A 15,624-nucleotide genomic window follows, 5' to 3' on the forward strand; every position below is an offset into this window, starting at 1 on the left:
ATAAATGTAACATTTCTATATTTAAGCAATAAGGCCCGAGGAGGTGTGGTATATGGCTAATATACCACGGCTAAGGACTGTTCATATGTACGACGCAGCGTGGAGTGCCTTGACACACCCCTTAGCCTTGGTATATTGGCATTATACCACAAACATCGGAGGTGCCTTATTGCTATTATAAACTGGCACACCGCGTTGGGTTGTGCCTTTAGAACAGCCCTTAGCTGTGGTCTATTAGCCATATACCACAACCCCTTGTGCCTTGCTTAATTCTAGACTAAGTGCTTAAAATGCAACGTCCAACTGCAACATCTACCTGTATGCCCACACCTTGTCTCGATAATTCTTCACGTTTTACCGTTGAAATGTCAAACTGCATGCCAATAATTTGAATAGGAATATGCAATTAAATCTTATTGAGTAACTGTTACGCTTGCGACTTAAAGCAGGTGGTGTTAACAAACTAGCATTTCTTTGTAGGCATATTTTGTTTCTACATCATTGACATGATAGACATTAGCTGAATCTTTTTCAAACACACAAATCTGACTGGCTACTTTGACACTGACAAATTGAGATCAATCTGGTCTTGAATTCAAATAATATCCCAGGCCAATGAAGTGACACACTGATTGTACAATATTAGGAGGCAATATCTACAGTATATTATTGACTACTAAATACAATTGTGCGTATTTAACATTTCTGGGATTTAAAAAAAAAATTCCGCTCAAGAAACATGGGACCAGAACTTTACTTGTGTTTTATATTTTTGTTCAGTATATTTCTGGCCAGACAGCATCAGATGGGCTATAGTGGGGCTCTGTTTCATTCACTCGGATGCTTTCTTGGGTGACACACTACAGTGCGTTGGGAAAGTATTCTGACCACTTTGTCCACATTTTGTTACGTTGGTTAAATCGTTCTCTCCCCCCCCCAATAGTCTACACACAAGACCCCATAATGACAAAGCAAAAAAATGTTTTCTAGACATTTTTGCAAAATATTACATATTTAGCAGATGTAGTGAAATGCCTGTGTTCCTAGCTCCAACAGTGCAGTAATATCTAACAATACACAAATCTAAAGTAAAAGAATGGAGTTAAGAAATGAGTATTAGGACAAGCAATGTCAGAGGCATTGACCAAAATACAGTAGATGCATATGAAATGAGTAAAGCAGTATGTAAACATTAAAGTGACTAGTGTTCCATTATTAAAGTGACCAGTAATTCCATATCAATGTATATAGGGCAGCAGCCTCAAAGGTGCAGGGTTGAGTAACCGGGTGATAGTCGGCTAGTATTTAACAGGCTTTGAGAGAAAAGCAGTTTTTTTAGTCTCTCAGCCCCAGCTTTGAATGTACCTGTACTGACCATGCCTTCTGGATGGAAGCGGGGTGAACAGGCCGTGGCTTGGGTGGTCGATGTCCTTGATCTTTTTTGCCTGCCTGTGACATCTGGTGCTGTAGGTGTCCTGGAGTGCAGGCAGTGTGCCTACGGTGATGTGTTGGGTAGACCGCACCACCCTCTGGAGAGCTCTGCGGTTGCGGGCGGTGCAGTTGCCGTACCAGGCGGTGATACAGCCCGACAGGATGCTCTCAATTGTGCGTCTGTAAAAGTTTGTGAGCCTCCTGAGGTTGAAGAGACGCTGTTGCCCCTTTTTCACCACACTGTCTGTGGGTGGACCATTTCAGATTGTCGGTGACGTGTACGCCAAGGAACTTAAAAGCTTTTCACCTTCTCAAATGCGGTCCCGTCGATGTAGATAGGCGTGTTCTCTCTGCTGTTTCCTGTTTTTCAGGTCTCTCCAGAGATGTACGATCGGGTTCAAGTCCGGTCTCTGGCTGTGCCACTCAAGGACATTCAGAGACTTGTCCCAAAGCCACTCCTGCCTTGTCTTGGCTGTGTGCTTAGGGTCGTTGTCCTGTTGGAAGGTGAACCTTTGCCTCAGTCTGAGGTCCTGAACGCTCTGGAGCAGGTTTTCATCAAGGATCTCTGTACTTTGCTCCATTCATCTTTCCCTCGATCCTGACTAGTCTCCCAGTCCCTGCCACTAAAAACATCCCCACAGCATGATTATGTTGCCACCACCATTTTTCACCGTAGGGATGGTGCCAGGTTTCCTCCAGACAGTTTAATCTTGTTTCTCATGGTCTGAGAATCTTTCAGGTGCCTTTTGGCAAACTCCAAGCGGGCTGTCTGTCATGTGCCTTTTACTGAGAAGTGGCTTCTATCTGGCCAATCTACTATAAAGGGCTGATTGGTGGAGTGCTGCAGAGATGGTTGTCCTTCTGGAAGATTCAACCATCTCCACAGAGGAACTCTGGAGCTCTGTCAGAGTGACCATCGGGTTCTTGGTCACCTCCCTGACCAAGGCCGTTCTCCCCTGATTGCTATGTTTGGCCGGTTGGCCAGTTCTAGGAGGAGTCTTGGTGGTTCCAAAATTCTTCCATTTAAGAATGATGGAGGCCACTGTGTTCTTAGGGACCTTCAACGCTGCAGAAATATTTTGGTACCCTTCCCCAGATCTGTGCCTCGACACAATCCTGTCTCGGAGCTCTACGGATTATTCCTTCAACCTCATAGCTTGGTTTTTACTCTGACATGCACTGTCAACTGTGGGACCTTACATCGACAGACAGGTATGTGCCTTTCCAAATCATGCTCAATCAATTGAATTTACCACAGGTGGATTCTTATCACGTTATAGAAACATATCAAGGAAAATCAATGGAAACAGGATGCACCTTAGCTAAATTTGTGTAAAAAAAGTATTTATGTTTTTCATTTTTAATAAATTCGCCAACAGTTTTTAACTTTCGTCATTATGGGCTATTGTGTATAGATTGCTGAGGAAAACAATTTCATCAATTTTAGAGTAAGGCTGTAATGTAACAAAATGTGGAAAAGGCAATCAGTCTGAATAATTTCCGAATGCACTGCATATACAAAATAATTTGGACACCCCTTCCAATTAGTGGATTAGACTATTTCAGCCACACCCGTTAGTGACAGGTGTATTAAATCGAGCACACAGCCATGTGATCTCCATAGACAAACATTGGCAGTAGAATGGCCTTACTGAAGAGCTAAGTGACTTACAATGTGGCACTGTCATAGGATGGCACCTTTCCAACAAGTCAGTTTCCTGCCCTGCTAGAGCTGCCCCAACTGTAAGTACTGTTATTGTGAAGTGGAAACGTCTAGGAGCAGCAATGGCTCAGCCGTGAAGTGGTAGGCCACACAAGCTCACAGAGCGAGACCGCCAAGTGCTGAAGCACGTAGTGCATAAATATTGCCTGTCCTCGGATGTGACAATACCGAGTTCCAAACTACCGCTGGAATTGGGATTATCAGGAGCTTCATGAAATGGTTTCCATGGCTGAACAGCCTCACACAAGCCTAAGATCACCATGCGCAATGCCAAGCGTGTGCTGAAGTGGTGTAAAGCTCGCCACCATTGGACTCAGGAGCGCTCTTTGGAGTGATGAGTCACGCTTCACCATCTGGCTGTCTGATGGACGAATCTGTGTTTGGCGGATGCCAGGAGAACGCTACCTGCCCGAATGCATAGGGCCAACTGTAAAGTTTGGTGGAGAAGGTACAGTTGAAGTCGGAAGTTTATATACACTTAGGTTGGAGTCATTAAAACTCATTTTTCAACCACTCCACAAATTTCATGTTAACAAACTATATTTTGGGCAAGTTGATTAGGACATCTACTGTGTGCATGGCACAAGTATTTTTTTCCAACAATTGTTTATTCTGGATAAGAGCGTCTGTTAAATGTAAATGTAAATGTTTACAAACAGATTATTTCACTTATAATTATTAAGTTGACATACAATAAGTTGATTGTGCCTTTAAACAGCTTGGAAAATTCCAGAAAATTATGTCATGGCTTTAGAAGCTTCTGATAGGCTAATTGACATCATTTGAGTCAATTGAAGGTGGACCTGTGGATGTATTTCAAGGCCTACCTTCAAACTCAGTGCCTCTTTGCTTGACATCATGGGGGGAAGAAAAAAAAAATGGTAGACCTCCACAAGTCTGGCTCAGGTAGGTACCACGTTCATCTGTACAAACAATAGTACGCAAGAAGAAACACCATGGGACCACACAGCCGTCATACCGCTCAGGAAGGAGACGCGTTCTGTCTCCTAGAGATGAATGTTCTTTGGTGCGAAAAGTGCAAATCAGTCCCAGAAGAACAGCAAAGGACATTGTGAAGATGCTGGAGGAAATGGGTACAAAAGTATCTATATCCACAGTAAAACGAGTCCTATATCGACATAACCTGAAAGGCCGCTCAGAAAGGAAGAAGCCACTGCTCCAAAACTGCCATAAAACCGCCAGACTACAGTTTGCAACTGAACATGGGGACAAAGATCGTACTTTTTGGAGAAATGTCCTCTGGTCTGATGAAACAAAAATAGAACTGTTTGGCCATAATGACCATCGTTATGTTTGGAGGAAAAAGGGGGAGGCTTGCAAGCCAAAGAATACCATCCCAACCGTGAAGGACGGGGGAGGCAGCATCATGTTGTGTGGGTGCTTTGCTGCAAGAGGGACTGGTGCACGTCACAAAATAGATGGCATCATGAGGGACGAAAATAATGTGGCTATATTGAAGCAATATCTCAAGACATCAGTCACGAAGTTAAAGCTTGGTCGCAAATGGGTCTTCAAAATGGACGATGACCCCAAGCATACTTCCAAACTTGTGGCAAAATGGCTTAAGGACAACAAAGTCAAGGTATTGGAGTGGCCATCACAAAGCCCAGACCTCAATCCCATAGAACATTTGTGGGCAGAACTGAAAAAGTGTGTGTGCGGAAGGAAGCCTACAAGCCTGACTCAGTTACACCAGCTCTGTCAGGAGAAATGGGCCAAAATCACCCAACTTATTGTGGGAAGCTTCTGGAAGGCTACCCGACACGTTTGACAATTTAAGTTAAACAATTTAAAGGCAATGCTACCAAATACTAATTGAGTGTATGTAAACTTCTGACCCACTGGGAATGTGATGAATAAAAGCTGAAATAAATAATTCTCTCTGCTATTATTGTGACATTTCACATTCTTAAAATAGTGGTGATCCTAACTTACCTAAGACAAGGAATTTTTACTAGTATTAAATGTCAGGAATTGTGGAAAAACTGAGTTTAAATGTATTTGGCTAAGGTGTATGTAACTTCCGACTTCAACTGTATAATGGTGTGGGTCCTTTCCTGTTTCAGCATGACAATTTTTTTATTTATTATTTATTTCACCTTTATTTAACCAGGTAGGCAAGTTGAGAACAAGTTCTCATTTACAATTGCGACCTGGCCAAGATAAAGCAAAGCAGTTCGACACATACAACAACACAGTGTTACACATGGAGTAAAACAAACATACAGTCAATAATACAGTAGAAAAATAAGTCTATATACAATGTGAGCAAATGAGGTGAGATATGGGAGGTAAAGGCAAAAAAGGCCATGGTGGCAAAGTAAATACAATATAGCAAGTAAAACACTGGAATGGTAGATTTGTAGTGGAAGAAAGTGCAAAGTAGAAATATAAATAATGGGGTGCAAAGGAGCAAAATAAATAAATTAAATACAGTAGGGGAAGAGGTAGTTGTATGGGCTAAATTATAGATGGGCTATGTACAGGTGCAGTGATCTGTGAGCTGCTCTGACAGCTGGTGCTTAAAGCTAGTGAGGGAGATTAGTGTTTCCAGTTTCAGAGATTTTTGTAGTTCGTTCCAGTCATTGGCAGCAGATAACTGGAAGGAGAGATGGCCAAAGGAGGAATTGGCTTTGAGGGTGACCAGAGAGATATACCTGCTGGAGCGCATGCTACAGGTGGGTGCTGCTATCGTGACCAGTGAGCGGAGATAAGGGGGAACTTTACCTAGCAGGGTCTTGTAGATGACCTGGAGCCAGTAGGTTTGGCGACGAGTAGGAAGCGAGGGCCAGCCAACGAGAGCGTACAGGTCACAGTGGTGGGTTGTATATGGGGCTTTGGTGACAAAACGGATGGCACTGTGATAGACTGCATCCAGTTTATTGAGTAGGGTATTGGAGGCTATTTTGTAAATTACATCGCCGAAGTCGAGGATCGGTAGGATGGTCAGTTTTACGAGGGTATGTTTGGCAGCACGAGTGAAGGATGCTTTGTTGCAAAATAGGAAACCAATTCTAGATTTAACTTTGGATTGGAGATGTTTGATGTGAGTCTGGAAGGAGAGCTTACAGTCTAACCAGACACCTAGGTATTTGTAGTTGTCCACATATTCTAAGTCAGAACCGTCCAGAGTAGTGATGCTGGACGGTCGGGCAGGTGCAGGCAGTGATCTGTTGAAGAGCATGCATTTAGTTTTACTTGTATTTAAGAGCAGTTGGAGACCACGGAAGGAGAGTTGTATGGCATTGAAGCTCGTCTGGAAGGTTGTTAACACAGTGTCCAAAGAAGGGCCAGAAGTATACAGTATACAGAATGGGGTCGTCTGCGTAGAGGTGGATCAGAGACTCACAGCAGCATGTGCGACATCATTGATGTATACAGAGAAAAGAGTTGGCCCAAGAATTGAACCCTGTGGCACCCCCATAGAGACTACCAGAGGCCCGGACAACAGGCCATCCGATTTGACACATTGAACTCTATCAGAGAAGTAGTTGGTGAACCAGGCGAGGCAATCATTTAAGAAACCAAGGCTATTGAGTCTGCCGATGAGGATGTGGTGATTGACCTGGCCAAGGCTTTCGACTCTGTCAATGAATACGGCAGCACAGTATTTTTTGTTATCGATGGCTGTTACGATATCGTTTAGCACCTTGAGCATGGCTAAGGTGCACCCATGACCAGCACTGAAACCAGATTGCATAGCGGAGAAGGTGCGGTGGGATTCGAAATGGTCGGTAATCAGTTTGTTGACTTGGCTTTCGAAGACCTTAGAAAGGCAGGGTAGGATAGATATAGGTCTGTAGCAGTTTGGGTCAAGAGTGTCCCCTCCTTTGAAGAGGGGGATGACAGCAGCTGCTTTCCAATCTTTTGGAATCTCAGACGACACGAAAGAGAGGTTGAACAGGCTAGTAATAGGGGTTGCAACAATTTCGGCAGATAATTTTAGAAAGAAAGAGTCCAGATTGTCTAGCCCGGCTGATTTGTAGGGGTCCAGATTTTGCAGCTCTTTCAGAACATCAGCTGACTGGATTTGGGAGAATGAGAAATGGGGATGGCTTGGGCGAGTAGCTGTGAGGGGTGCAGTGCTGTTGACCGCGGTAGGGGTAGCCAGGTGGAAAGCATGGCCAGCCGTAGAAAAATGCTTCTTGAAATTCTCAATTGTAGTGGATTTATCGAAGGTGACAGAGTTTCCTATCCTCAGTGCAGTGGGCAGCTGGGAGGAGGTGTTCTTATTCTCCATAGACTTTACAGTGTCCCAGAACTTTTTGAGGTTTGTGTTGCAGGAAGCAAATTTCTGTGGAGGTCGTTTGACCGCTGACCCATTACGGATGCAGGCAGTGATCGCTGAGATCTTGGTTGAAAACAGTAGAGGTGTATTTAGAGGGCAAGTTGGTTAGGATGATATCTATGAGGGTGCCCGTGTTTACGGCTTTGGGGTGGTACCTGGTAGGTTCATTGATAATTTGTGTGAGATTGAGGGCATCAAGCTTAGATTGTAGGATGGCTGGGGTGTTAAGCATGTCCCAGTTTAGGTCACCTAGCAGCACAAGCTCTGAAGATAGATGGGGGGCAATCAGTTCACATATGGTATCCAGAGCACAACTGGGGGCAGAGGGTGCTCTATAGCAGGCGGCAATGGTGAGAGACTTGTTTTTAGAGAGATGGATTTTTAAAAGTAGAAGTTCAAATTGTTTGGGTACAGACCTGGATAGTAGGACAGAACTCTGCAGGCTATCTCTGCAGTAGATTGCAACACCGCCCCCTTTGGCCGTTCTATCTTGTCTGAAAATGTTGTAGTTAGGGATGAAGATTTCAGAGTTTTTGGTGGCCTTCCTAAGCCAGGATTCAGACACAGCTAGGACATCCGGGTTGGCAGAGTGTGCTAAAGCAGTGAATAAAAAAAACTTAGGGAGGAGGCTTCTAATGTTAACATGCATGAAACCAAGGCTATTAAGGTTACAGAAGTCATCAAAAGAGAGCGCCTGGGGAATAGGAGTGGAGCTAGGCACTGCAGGGCCTGCTTTCACCTCTACATCACCAGAGGAGCAGAGGAGGAGTAGGATAAGGGTACGGCTAAAAGCTATGAGAATTGGTCGTCTATTTTGTCCGGAATAGAGAGTAAAAGGTGCAGGTTTCTGGGGGCGATAAAATAGCTTCAAGGTATAATGTACAGACAAAGGTATGGTAGGATGTGAATACAGTGGAGGTAAACCTAGGGATTGAGTGATGATGATGAGAGATATTGTCTCTAGAAACATCATTGAAACCAGAAGATGTTATAGCATGTGTGGGTGGTGGACCTGAAAGGTTGGATAAGGTATAATGAGCAGGGCTAGAGGCTCTACAGTGAAATAAGCCAATAAACACTAACCAGAACAGCAATGGACAAGGCATATTGACATTAATGAGAGGCATGCTTAGCCGAGTGATCATAAGGGTCCAGTGAGATTCAGACAGCTAGCCGGGCCATAGGTAGCAAGCTGGCAGAAGATGGAGGGAGGTCTGTTTTTAGCCACCTCGTGCGTTTCCGTCTGTAGATTAGTGGGGTTCCGTGTGGTAGGGGGACCAGTCCAATTGGCAAAATAGTTATAGTTATAGTGGCCCAAGAAAATTGTCCGATAGACCTATTCAGATAGCAGCCGATAAGACAGCTAACAATTAGCGGGCCGCAGATGGGCGTTCAGGTTACATCGCGACGTAGGGGCCAGTTGGATAACTCCCTCGGGCAGATAACGTCGGTAGTCCAGTTGTGAAGGCCCGACGGGGCTCCGCATCGGCAGTAAAACGAGTCCGGATAGGTGATTGTAGCCCAGGAGTGGCTGATGGAACTCTTCAGCTGGCTAGCTCCGGAATAATTGTTGTTAGCTCCGGGACCGACGTTAGCCAATAGTCACTCGGGTATCAGCTAGCTGCAAGATCCAGGTGTAAATGTCCAGAGCCTGCGGTAGAAATCCGGGGATATGGAGAGAAAATAGGTCCGGTGTGCTCTGGTCTGAGTCGCGCTGTACAAAACTGGCGATAGCTTTTCAAGCTAAGGGATAGCTGATGACCGCCAACCGTGGCTAGCTGAACTCCAACGTTAACCAGTGAACTGGCTAACCTCTGGCTAGCTTCTGTTGTGGATTTCAGATTTGAGGTAAATAATACTTTTTTTAAATTGGTGTGGCGGGTTGCAGGAGAGTGTTTTGAGGTTGAGTTTTTACAAAAAAAATATATAAAAAGATATGTGAAGAAAATAAATATATATACATATATATATATACATGGGACACGACAAGACGAGGACAAAGGACGTCTGACTGCTATGCCATCTTGGAAATGTTATGCCCCCGTGCACAAAGCGAGGTCCATACAGAAATGGTTTGTAGAGATCGGTGTGGAAGAATTTGACTGACCTGCACGAGCCCTGACCTCAACCCCATCAAACACCTTTGGGATGAATTGGAACGCTGACAGCAAGCCAGGCCTAATCGCCCAACATCAGTGCCCGACCTCACTAATTATCTTGTGGCTGAATGGAAGCAAGTCCCCGCAGCAATGTTACAACATCTAGTGGAAAGCCTTCCCAGAAGAATGGAGGCTGTTATAGCAGCAAAGGAGGGACCAACTCCATATTAATGCCGTTGATTTTGGAATGAGTTGTTCGACGAGCAGGTGTCCACATATTTTTTGGTAATGTAGTGTCATTTCAGCAGAGAGGAAGAAGCGAAACGAGAGAGCTCACTCGCCAAAATGTGTCCAGAATAAGCCCAATGCATTTCCATGTGCATAATATGCAAACCTAAGCTTGTCGCCTGCCTTCCCGCCTTTGGAACAAAGACTCTCATTGTGGATATATGAGCATTTCGTCATTATATACAGATCTCTGGTTTCAGCCTCTTGCGAATTGAAAAGGAAAATTGGCAGGTGCACAGTGCACTGTTAGTAGCTGGAGTCCCCTAAAGTGAATTGATATTTCGCCAAAAGTATAGGCTATAATTACTCCTGTATAAATAAAATCATTCAAAATACTTCACCAGGGAGCATTACTTAGCCACAGATGATCATTAGCTTCTTTAAAATATGTTTGCTGTGAATTGATTCAAATCACAAATGTGTTGGCCTATGCCTACTTGGGAAGCCCTCATTTTGGGTAGTGAGTGTGGCAATAGGTCTAGCTGATTGAGTTGCGACTGTCAGTGACTGTCAGGGGTGTGTGGCTAAGATATCCTGTTAGGGCTAGGGGGCAGTATTGACACGGCTGGATAAAAAATGTACCCAATTTAATCTGGTTACTACTCCTGCCCAGTAACTAGAATATGCATATAATTATTGGCTTTGGATAGAAAACACCCTAAAGTTTCTAAAACTGTTTGAATGGTGTCTGTGAGTATAACAGAACTCATATGGCAGGCCAAAACCTGAGACGATTCCATGCAGGAAGTGGCCTGTCTGACAATTTCTTGCCCTTCTTGATTATCTCTATCCCTTACAGAGGATCTCTGCTGTTACGTGACACTTCCTACGGCTCCCATGGGCTCTCAGAAGGCGGCAAAAAGCTGAATCGTGGCTTTGCAGGCTCTGGTTGAAAAAAAGTAGCGCGTTTGGTTAGTGGCTGGTTACAGTACTGTGAGACTCAGGCGCGTGCCCGCGTCAACCGAATGCTTTGTTTTCTTTTGTCTGTTTACCTAAACGCAGATTCCCAGTCGGAATATTATCGCTTTTTTTACGAGAAAAATGGCATAAAAATTGATTTTAAACAGCGGTTGACATGCTTCGAAGTACGGTAATGGAATATTTAGAATTTTTTTGTCACGAATTGCGCCATGCTCGTGACCCTTATTTACACTTCGGATAGTGTCTTGAAAGCACGAACAAAACGCCGCTATTTGGATATAACGATGGATTATTTTGGACCAAACCAACATTTGTTATTGAAGTAGCAGTCCTGGGAGTGCATTCTGACGAAGAACTTCAAAGGTAATCAAACTTTTGTAATAGTAAATCGGAGTTTGGTCAGGGCTAAACTTGGTGGGTGTCTAAATAGCTAGCCGTGATGGCTGGGCTATGTACTCAGAATATTGCAAAATGTGCTTTCACCGAAAAGCTATTTTAAAATCAGACACCTCGATTGCACAAAGGAGTTCTGTATCTATAATTCTTAAAATAATTTATGTTTTTTGTGAACGTTTATCGTGAGTAATTTAGTAAATTCACCGGAGGTTTGCGGGGGGTATGCTAGTTCTGAACGTCACATGCTAATGTAAAAAGCTGGTTTTTGATATAAATATGAACTTGATTGAACAAAACATGCATGTATTGTATAACATAATGTCCAAGGTGTGTCATCTGATGAAGATCATCAAAGGTTAGTGCTGCATTTAGCTGTCTTCTGGGTTTTTGTGACATTATATGCTAGCTTGAAAAATGGGTGTCTGATTATTTCTGGCTTGGTACTCTGCTGACATAATCTAATGTTTTGCTTTCGTTGTAAAGCCTTTTTGAAATCGGACAGTGTGGTTAGATTAACGAGAGTCTTGTCTTTAAAATGGTGTAAAATAGTCATATGTTTGAGAAATTGAAGTAATAGCATTTCTAAGGTATTTTAAAATCGCGCCACGGGATTACACTGGCTGTTGCGTAGGTGGGACGATTTCGTCCCGCCTAGCCCAGAGAGGCTAAGGTGCGTCTCTCTCTGGAATGCATGCACTCAGCTCTCCAGAATGCACTCAGCTGTCTCCTGCCAATACTTGTGCATTCATGTTTCATTGTGTGAATTGTTTACCCGTTGATTGTTTTTTTTTTATCAATTCCCCATTACATATGTCACTAGTAGGCCTAAGAAATGTACTGTTAATCCCCTGTTATTTGGTTACATTGATTTCTGTTAATGCATGTATTAATTTGTCATTTACCATTCTCATTCTCGGACTGGAAACGTTGTTTTGCGGAGTTCACAACCTGCTACACTTGTAAGAAACAAGTTTTGGTTTATTACATAACCATTACGAGTTTTGTAACATTTAAAAAATATATATATAGTTTTGAGTGCTCAATGTGAGCAATGAGCATGTGCCTGGATCCAGTGCTGATTTTAGCATATAAATCTTGGTGGGGTAAACTACCCCAAAAATGTGGGTGGATGCATGCCAGCAAAGCCACTACACAACAATAAACAATACATTAATTGCATTATAACGGTGACAAACGGTGCCCACAAACTGTTAGGGCCTACATAAAGCTGTCCCAACAGCAGTCCCAACACCTTACCACTGCTACACCTGGCTATCAGTGGAGCCTTGTCTGACAGTGAAACAGTTCATTCAGCCTCAGTTACTGCCTTTTAAAAAAACATTGCTGATATGGCTGACTTGCTTAAACAAATGTGGTTTCTATTAATAATTGAGATGTACAAACTATGGCATAAGGTCACGACAAGCAGATAAGAGGTCATCCGGAATTTCAATTAAGACATTAATGAGCGAGCTAGGACGGACATAGTCAATTTAACTATTTGGTCAGCACTTTTGAAATGTACAGCGACATGATTCAGAACATGGGCCGTTCTTACAGTATTCTCCCTGTACAGCAAGTCAGAGCCGTTGGATAAATAAATGGGGCATATAAGCAGACAATGAAAGCTCTTACAATAATCGAAGATTACGTTTCTTTAAAACAGGCTATAGGCTACATGTGCATCACTAAGTCAGAACAGTAGGTGAAATTATGAGGGGAAACGTTACCAAATTATTAGGGTGAGGCAGATGGGTTACTAACAGCTTACTACACAACATACACTTAGTATTATTTTCTTAGCTACAGATAGTATACATATCTCCCTGGCATATTACATCATTTATGCAGCAGCATACAAGACATTTTTGGACTCACCTTGTTGTGCTGTGCTCACTTGAACAGCGCAGCGGTCCTTCATGGGGAAATCTTGTGTTAACACTTTGTCATCATAGTCTGGCATTCTCTGGCTTTATGGTGCTTTCAAGACAACTGGGAACTCGGAAAAAACAAGGTCGAATCATGATGACATCAGTGATCTTCAGGTCAGAGCTCTAGAAAGAGGCCAGAGTTCCCGACTTGCAATTCCGAGTTGGATGACCGTTCAAAAGTATTTTCCTAGTTGGAGCTCGTTTTTTTCCGAGTCCCAGGTTGTCTTGAACTCACTGAAGTCAGATTTCCTAGTTCCAACTTTCCAGTTGTTTTGAGCGCGGCAGAAGTCATGCTGGATTGACAACATGGGCAATGTTGAATATTTAGCCTTTTAAGCTTGGAAAAGAGACCCTTAAACCCAAACTTGGGACCACACACCAAATCCACTGAATAGCAGGCTAGTGATTGCTTTGCAATGCTTGCAGGTAGCCACTGATTCCTTCCAAACCACTCATTGTTGAATTTGCGATTTCCAACTTGTTGTGTAATGTTTATGTTCAATGGCCGATGAGTACTGAGATGTTTTATCTATAATTTCTCTTCATTATTTCTCTTCAGAATGAAAAGGATTTGCCAGTAGATTGTCGACTTGATTCATGATGATGACTGCTAGCTAAGATTTTGAAAGTATGATGTTGACATAATCAGTCTAATCAAAGCTACTGTAAATACAGTGACAAGAAAAGGTATGTGAACCCTTTGGAATTACCTGGACTTCTGCATAAATTGGTCATACAATTTGATCTGATCAACATCTAAGTCACAACAATAGACAAACACAGTGTGCTTAGACTATAACACAACAATTATTGTATTTTTCTTGTCTATATTGAATACATCATTTAAACATTCACAGTGTAGGTTGTAAAAAGTATGTGAACACCTAGGGTAATGACTCCAAAAGCTAATTGGAGTCAGCTATCCTGGAGTCCAATCAATGAGACGAGATTGGAGATGTTGGTTAGAGCTGCCCTGCCCTATAAAAAACACTCACAATATTAGAGTTTGCTATTCACAAGAAGCATTGCCTGATGTGAACCATGCCTCGAACAAAAGAGATCTCAGAAGATTTAAGATTAAGAATTGTTGACTTGCATAAAGCTGGAAAGGGTTATAAAAGTATCTCCAAAAGCCTTGATGTTCATCAGTCCACTGTAAGACAAATTGTCTATAAATAGAGAAAGTTCAGCACTGTTGCTACTCTCCCTGAGTGGCCGTCCTGCAAAGATTACTGCCAGAGCACAGCGCAGAATGCTCAATGAGGTTAAGAAGAATCCTAGAGTGTCAGCTAAAGATTTACAGAAATCTCTGGAACATGCTAACGTCTCTGTTGACGAGTCTACGATACGTGAAACACTAAACAAGAATAGTGTTCATGGGAGGACACTACGGAAGAAGACACTGCTGTCCAAAATGTTTTTATTTCTGCACGTCTGAAGTTCGCAAATGAGCACCTGGATGTTCAACAGTGCTACTGGCAAAAAAATGAAACTAATGTTCAGTTGTTTGAAAGGAACACAGAACACTATGTGTGGAGAAAAAAAGGCACAGAACTCCAACATCAAAACCTCATCCCAACTGTAAAGTATGGTGGAGGGAAAATCATGGTTTGGGGCTGCTTTGCTGTCTCAGGGCCTGGAAAAGCTTGCTATCATCGACGGAAAAATGAATTCCCAAGTTTATCAAGACATTTTGCAGGAGAATGTAAAGCTATCTGTCCGCTAATTGAAGCTCAACATAAGTTGGGTGATGCAACAGGACAACAACCCAAAACACAGAAGTAAATCAACAACAGAATAGCTTCAACAGAAGAAAATATGCCTTCTGGAGTGGCCCAGTCAGAGTCCTGACCTCAACTCAATTGAGATGCTGTGGCATGACCTCAAGAGAGAGCTTCACACCAGACATCCCAAGAATATTGCTGAAGTGAAACAGTTTTGTAAAGAGGAATGATCCAAAATTCCTCCTGACCGTTGTGCAGGTCTGATCCGCAACTAAAGAAAACGTTTGGTTCAGGTTATTGCTGCCAAAGGAGGGTCAACCAGTTAATAAATCCAAGGGATCACGTACTTTTCCCACCCTGCATTGTGAATGTTTACACAGTGTTCAATAGAGACATGAAAATGTATAATTGTTTGTGTGTTATTAGTTTAAGCAGACTGTGTTTGTCTGTTGTTGTGGGGCCCCACAAGGGTGCATTCTCAGCCCTCTCCTGTACTCCCTGTTCACCCATGACTGCGTGGCCATGCACGCCTCCAACTCAATCATCAAGTTTTCAGACGACACTACAGTGGTAGGCTTGATTACCAACAACGACGAGACGGCCTACAGGGAGGAAGTGAGGGCCCTCGGAGTATGGTGTCAGGAAAATAACCTCACACTCAACGTCAACAAAACAAAGGAGATGATTGTGGACTTCAAGAAACAGCAGAGGGAGCACCCCCCCTATCCACATCGACGGGACAGTAGTGGAGAAGGTGGAAAGTTTTAAGTTCCTCGGCATACACATCACGGACAAACTGAAA

This window comes from Salmo salar, chromosome 01 (assembly GCF_965601325.2).
Source record: "Salmo salar chromosome 01, fSalSal1, whole genome shotgun sequence".
NCBI classification, from domain to species: domain Eukaryota; kingdom Metazoa; phylum Chordata; class Actinopteri; order Salmoniformes; family Salmonidae; genus Salmo; species Salmo salar.